The sequence below is a fragment of the Apium graveolens genome, chromosome 5, assembly GCF_009905375.1.
Source record: "Apium graveolens cultivar Ventura chromosome 5, ASM990537v1, whole genome shotgun sequence".
Classification (NCBI taxonomy): Eukaryota; Viridiplantae; Streptophyta; class Magnoliopsida; order Apiales; family Apiaceae; genus Apium; species Apium graveolens.
In genome coordinates, this window is record NC_133651.1 from 202,112,318 (window position 1) to 202,120,046 (window position 7,729).

The 7,729-nt window shown below is 37.5% G+C and overlaps 1 non-coding gene across 1 annotated transcript; it reads left to right on the forward strand.

Annotated features, from left to right (window-relative positions):
- The first annotated feature begins 7,075 nt into the window (after positions 1 to 7,075).
- Positions 7,076 to 7,182, forward strand: LOC141662182 (small nucleolar RNA R71). The gene has a single exon (XR_012550308.1). It is a non-coding gene; the product is annotated as a small nucleolar RNA R71 (small nucleolar RNA).
- The last annotated feature ends 547 nt before the right edge of the window (positions 7,183 to 7,729 follow it).

Here is a 7,729-nt window from a genome sequence, read left to right on the forward strand (position 1 = left end):
GTCATAGAAACATTCATATCACTATCAGAGTTTAGAAATTCACATCAGACAACAATCAGTACTTAAGCAATTTACAATTAAGCACAGAATACACAAAGATAGTAATATCTGTAAATACTGATCAAAAAGTCTGATGAAACAGAATCATAAACTAAGCAGACTTAGAGAAAGAACCTGAAACCATTCCAAGTTCATTTACCAATCTTGTAAAAGTAGATTCACACAGTGGTTTTGTGAAGATATCTGCTAGTTGTTGATCTGTTGGAACAAAGTGCAATTCCACTGTACCTTCAACCATATGTTCCCTTATGAAGTGGTACCTTATGCTGATGTGCTTGGTCATTGAGTGTTGAACTGGATTACCTGTCATAGCAATAGCACTTTGATTATCACAGTAAATAGGGATTTTAAAATATGTCAACCCATAATCCAGTAACTGATTCTTCATCCAAAGAATCTGTGCATAACAGCTTCCTTCAGCAATATACTCTGCTTCTACAGTTGATGTGGAAATTGACTTTTGTTTCTTGCTAAACCAAGAAACCAATCTGCCTCCAAGAAATTGGCAGCTTCCACTTCTGCTTTTCCTGTCAATTTTGCATCCTGCAAAATCTGCATCTGAGTAACCTATTAGTTTAAAGTCTGATTCTCTAGGATACCACAATCCCAGATCAACTGTTCCCTTAAGATACTTGAAAATTCTTTTCACAGCTGTTAAGTGAGGTTCTCTTGGATCTGCTTGAAATCTTGCCCAAAGACAGGTAGCATACATGATATCAGGTCTACTAGCAGTTAGATAGAGTAGAGAGCCAATCATACCTCTGTAATCAGTAATATCTACTGATATACCAGTATCCTTATCCAATTTTGTTGCAGTGGCCATGGGAGAGGATGCACTTGAACAATCTTGCATTCCAAATTTCTTCAGCAAATTTCTGGTGTACTTGGATTGACAAATAAAAGTGCCTTCTTCATTCTGCTTGACTTGAAGGCCCATAAAATAGCTAAGTTCCCCCATCATACTCATTTGATATCTTGATTGCATCAGTTTGGCAAACTTCTTGCAAAGTCTGTCATTTGTAGAACCAAAAATGATATAATCAACATATATCTGCACCAGAAGTAAGTCCTTTCCATGGTTGAGGTAGAACAGTGTTTTGTCAATTGTTCCTCTGTTAAATCCACTTTCCAGAAGAAACTGAGCTAAAGTCTCATACCATGCTCTTGGAGCTTGCTTAAGGCCAGAAAGTGCTTTATCAAGCCTGTAGACATGATTTGGAAATTTGGAATCTACAAAGCCTGGAGGTTGTTCAACATATACTTCCTCTTCCAATTCTCCATTGAGAAAAGCACTTTTCACATCCATTTGAAAAACAGTAAACTTTTTGTGAGCATCATAAGCAAAAAATATCCTTATGGCTTCCAATCTAGCAACTGGTGCAAATGTTTCATCATAATCAATTCCCTCATGTTGAGAATATCCTTTTGCAACCATTCTTGCTTTATTCCTTGTAATTATACCATCACTATCAATTTTGTTTCTGAACACCCACTTTGTACCAACAACAGATCTGTTCTTTGGTCTTGGCACTAGGGTCCAAACTTTTTTTCTTTCAAATTCATTTAACTCTTCCTGCATTGCTTTCACCCAATCAGCATCTTGAAGAGCTTCTTCCACTTTCTTTGGTTCAGTTTGAGAAAGAAAAGAATTATAGAGACATTCATTTGAAGTAGTTGTTCTAGTTCTAACACCTGCATCAGGATTTCCAATAATTAAATCAGGTGTGTGTGATTTAGTCCACTTCCTTGCAGATGGAAGATTTTCTCTAGAACTGGATGCTCCCCCATGATCCAAGCTATCTTCATCAACATTTTCTGATGCTCCCCCTGAAATTATGCTCTCTGAGTTGGATCCTTCAGAAATTGAGTTTCCAGAATTATCAGAACTTGGCTCATCAGAACTTGATGAATCAAAACATGAAGAGCCAGTTGAAGGTTCTGATGCTTCTTGAGATGTGATTCTATCTTCAGTATGCTCCCCCTGCACAGGTACATATTCCTTTGGCGTAGTCACCACAGTTTCAATAAGATCAGAGTTTAATCCATCAGAGTTTGCAGTATCAGGATTTAGATTGTCAGGATTTTCAGTATCAGAATTTAAGTCTTCATTTTCAAATCTCAGCTGATCATGATCATTGAAATCTTCAAGTCCAGTAATCTTCTTATCATCAAAGGAGACATTGATAGATTCCATGACAACCCTTATTCTTAAATTGTAGACTCTGAAGGCTTTTGTGGAAAGTGGATATCCAACAAAAAATCCTTCATCAGCTTTTAAATCAAATTTGGATAGCTGCTCAGGATGAGTCTTAAGAACAAAACACTTGCATCCAAATACATGAAAATACTTCAGATTTGGCTTCTTTTTCTTCACCATCTCATATGGTGTCTTTCCATTCTTGTTAATGAGTGTTGCATTTTGAGTAAAACAGGCAGCCTGCACAGCTTCAGCTCAAAAATAGGTTGGTAGCTTTGCTTCAACAAGCATAGTTCATGCAGCTTCAATAAGAGTTCTATTCTTTCTTTCAACAACTCCATTTTGTTGTGAAATTCCAGGAGCAGAGAATCCCTGCTTGATTTCATGGTTTTTACAGAACTCTTCCATAATCAAATTCTTGAACTCAGTGCCATTATCACTTCTTATGATCTTCACTGAATCTTTGACCAATTTATCCAGTTGCTTCACATGATCAATCAAGATAGATGCAGTTTCACTTTTTATGTGCAAGAAATACACCCATGTGTATCTGGTGAACTCATCCACTATGACCATAGCATATTTCTTCTTTGCAATAGACATGACATTCACTGGACCAAATAGATCAACATGTATTATGTGATAAGGCTCAAGAATTGATGATTCAGTCTTGCTCTTGAATGAAGATTTTCTTTGTTTTGCCTTCTGACATGAATCACAAAGGCCATCAGGAGCAAATACTGATTTTGGCAGTCCTCTCACAAGATCTTTCTTGACTAGTTCATTTATATTGTTGAAATTTAAATGAGAGAGTTTCTTGTGCCAATTCCATCTTTCTTTAATTGATTCTCTACTTAACAGACAGATTGCAAAATGTTACCATGCCTGTATCCTTTCAAAACAACTTTTCCTGTAGATTTGCTTTCAACTTCACAGTGTTCTTCAAAGAAATCCACATGATAACCTCTGTCACAGATTTGACTAACACTCAGCAAATTGTGTTTAAGTCCTGAGACCAGAGCTACTTCTTTAATGATGACATTCCCAAGATTGATATTGCCATATCCCAGTGTTTTTCCAATGTTGCCATCTCCATAAGAAACACTTGGGCCAGCTTTCTCCACAAAGTCTAATAGCAGGGCTTTATTTCCAGTCATATGTCCTGAGCATCCACTGTCCAGAACTAGGATGTTTTTCCTGTTGCCCTGCAATCACAAAGACCACTAATAATTAGTTTTCAGGACCCAGACTTGCTTGGATCCTTTGGCCTTATTAAGTTTGTTAACATTTGCAGCGGATTTAGCATCAGAGTTTATGTTAACATTTTTCTTATCAGCATTTACACTATCAGACTTTGTATCAGAACTTACACTAGAAGGAACAATGCTAACTTTCTTTAAAGAAGGTTTTATTTGATAATAATCATAGTACAAACTATGATATTCTTTACAAGTATAAATGGAATGCCATAAACTACCATAATGAAAACAAGGATTTTGTGGCCTATATCTAACAGACTGACTCTTAACTCCTGACTTTGAAGGTAAGGAGTTTATGCTCTTATTCTTCCTGCAATAAGAAGCCAGATGGTTAGAACTTCCAAAGTTATGACATGTTTTTCTAGGAGCATTAGGAACAGGCTTTTAATCATTGCTTTTATTCACACCTTCCTTTCCATTCCTATTTTTCCTAGGTGACTTTACCTTGTTTACATTCTTAACATCTTTCAGCTTATGCTTAAGCTGCTTCTTTGTCATTAAGCCTACGTTAACTTCAGTTGGCTTTTCCTGTTTTAGTTTGTCAAAAGTTAATTCCTCTTTAACTTCTGATTTCTCAGTATCAGACTTTACAGCTACAAACTTAATAGGTTTTACCTTTGGCTTTTGTTTAACAACTATAGGCTTAATTTCTATAGTTCCTTTATCATTCTTATCATCTCCATAACCTAAGCCCTCTTTCCAGTTTCCACTACTTAACAAATTCTGAGTTGTTCTGCCAGAGTTAGTCCAAGTCCTGATAATCTCTCTTTCCTTTTCTAACTCAGTTTTTAGAGATTCATTCATTTTAAGTACTTTATCCCTAACATAGAAGGCATCATCTCTATCTTTCTGAGTTTGATGGAACATAACCAACTCTTTTTCTAAATAATCATTCCTCTTTTTACAAGCAAGATTTTCAGAAGTTAATATTTCATATGTTAAAGTTTGATTTCTATAACTAATGAACATGGTTTTAAGATATCTTCTCAACTCATTAATATCATCAGTATGAAAGGCATAAGTAGTTTGAGGTACCTTTAACTCAGCAGCTTCAGAACTGCTATCAGCATTTGCCATCAATGCATAGTTCTCTTCACTTTCAGAATCTGAAGTGTCTGTCCAGCTTTTCTTCTTTGTCACAAGAGCCTTGCCTTTGTCACTCTTCACTTTCTTGTAATCAGGAGATATGTGGCCTTTCTCACCACAGTTGTAGCATTTGACATTTGTGTAATCTCCTCTGTCAGACTTCCCTCCTTTGCCTTCAGATTTTCTGAAATTCTTCTTATCAGAACTTGCACCTTTCCTGGAAAACTTCTTTCCCTTCCTGAATTTTCTATATGCGATCCTTGTGATTCCTTTCACCATAAGAGCACACAGCTTCATCATCTCTTCATCAACATCCATTTCAGGCAAGCTTTCAGTTTCTGAGTCATCATCACTATAAGAACTTGATGACTCAGTATCAGACTTTGTGATGAGCGCTTTTCCCTTGCCTTTCCTTGAGGTAGCTGCTTTGGGGGATTCTTCCTCAGCCTTAAGAGCAATTGTCCTTGACTTTCCTCCTTTCCTCTTGCTTCCTTGTTCCATCTCAAGTTCATGAGTCTTGAGCATCCCATAAATTTCATCAAGAGTTGTTTCTTCAAGATTATAGTTGTCTCTTATAATTGTGGCCTTCAAATCCTGTTAATTACCCTGTTTGACATTACATTATCAATGGCACTATGCAGCAAGTGTCGTACCTTAGCATCCTTAGCAATTGATGCGATATCTTCAGCAGTGTAATCACTCTTCTCCTTTGGTACAGACTTTGCTGCTTCGCCTGCAACTATAACATTGAGTTTGGTTGGCTTGTGAGGTCCTTCATTGATTCTGTCAAGATATTCTGGATTCGTAGCTTCCAGAAACATAGTCATCCTCACCTTCCATATGGGGTATTCAGATGGTTTCAGTATGGGAACTCTGATAGCCTCATATCGACTATGGATTTGAGTGTTTGGAGGTTCTTCAGTTTTGGTGGGCTTGGTTGGAGTTTCTGCTTCAGACATGATTGTTTTTTGATCATAAACTGTTTGTGTGTTAACAGATAGGCTCTGATACCACTTGTTAGGTCACACACACTGTAGAAGGGGGGTTGAATACAGTGTATATCACAATCAAATCGAATTTAAAGAACACAAGTAACAGAAAACAAACTTTATTAAACTCTGTTACAATGTGGAACCGTTCTCTCTCAGTGATGAACAAATTATCACGAGAGCTGTTAGGGTTATAACGAATATTATTCTCGATAATAACAACACTTATAGTGTAAACCCTATGTCTGTGTTTATATAATACACAGTTACAAGATAATCGCTAATTGATATGGAATATAATTCTGCTTCCTAAAACATATCAATCAGATATCTTTTCTTCCAAGTATTCTATTTTTCATAGAATTCCTTCTTCATGCATATCTCTTCTTGCGTTGGTCTTGATCTTCTTTCCTTTCAATCAACCGCCTTCCTTATCTGAAAGTCTCCTTAAGTCCTGATATTATCTCCTGATAAATATCTGCTGATAACTTAAGTTCTGACAACTTAAGTTCTGACTTTAGTATAAGTACTGATATCCAGTTAAGTACTGATTTGTCCTGTTTAAGTAAGATCTGAAAACTAAACACAAATCATATTAGACATGACATTATCAAATATATCTAACAATAGTCTTCCTTGGTTCCACTTCTTCTTCCTTCTATACTTCTTCTTCAGCCACAGCTTCTTTTACCGAAACTTGAGATTTTTCGGGATTTGCAACCTTCCCAGACCTCAATGTAATTGGCTTAACGTGATCCTTAGCTTCCTTCTTTCCTGATACTTCTGTGTTACTAGGTAGTGAGCCAAGTTGACGATTTAGCAAGGCATTGGTAGTCTACCCAATTTGATTCTCCAAGGTCTTGATAGACACCGCTTGGCTCTTGCACATGAGCCTCAACTCCTCCAATTCAGATTTTTCATTAGACTGTTGTAGCTTGAGTTGTTGTCTTGGTGCATATTGCGGTTGCCGAAAATCAGGAGGGTTGTATTGCTTTGCTGCATAGTGCTGATAAGGTTGTTGTACCGCATTCTGAGTATTGCTCCAGCTGAAGTTAGGATGATTGCGGTTGTTGGGATGATAGGTGGCTGGAACAGGCTGCTGCGACCTCTGAAAGTTGCTCACAAACTGAGCTGATTAACTATAAATAGCGCACTGCTCTGTCTCATGGGCACCAGCACAAAGCTCACAAACACTAGTAATCCGATTAACTCCATAATTAGCCAAAGAATCCACCTTCATCGTCAAAGCCTTAAGCTGAGCAGCTATAGCAGTAGCTGCATCCACCTCCAGAATTCATGCTACCTTGCCTTGAGGTAGTCTCTGATTTGGGTTTTGGTATTCATTGGCAGCCATCAGCTCAATCAATTCATAAACTTCATCATAGCTTATAGCCCATAAGGCTCCTCCTGATGCTACATCAAGCATGGGTCTAGAAGTTGCACCCAAACCATTATAAAAGCAGTTAATGATCATCCAGTCAGGCATCCCATGGTGAGGACACTTTATAAGCATCTCTTTGTAGCGATCCCAAGCCTCACATAAAGATTCTCCAGATTGCTGAGCAAATTGAGTAAGTGTGTTTTTGATTGCAGTAGTCTTCGCCATAGGAAAGAATTTAGTTAGGAACTTTTGAGTAAGACCCTCCCATTTGGTGATAGAACCTGGTGGTAGAGAATGTAACCAGCTCTTAGCATTATCCCGTAGAGAGAATGGGAAAAGCCTTAACTTAATAGTATCTTCAGAAACTCCATTGAACTTTAAAGTGTCGTAGATCTCGATGAAATCTATGATGTGCATGTTGGGGTCTTTTGTCGGAGAACCCCTAAACTGAATTGAGTTATGTATCATCTAAATCGTGCTCGACTTGATCTCAAAGGTGTTAGCCGAGATAGCTGGACGGACAATGCTAGAATGAATATCATTAATCTTCGGTTGAGAGTAATCCATCAAAGCCTTAGTATTCACTTCTGGTTCTCCCATTACAATAAGAGCTTCTTCTTCAACTTTCTCCTCGACAAGAACTTCTTCAAAAACTTCCTTAGCTACTGCAACTTCTTCTTCAACTTGATCCAGTGTTCTCTTACGAGACCGAGAATGCGTATGCATAAATGCTCGCTAGAGTACCTGAAACACGACA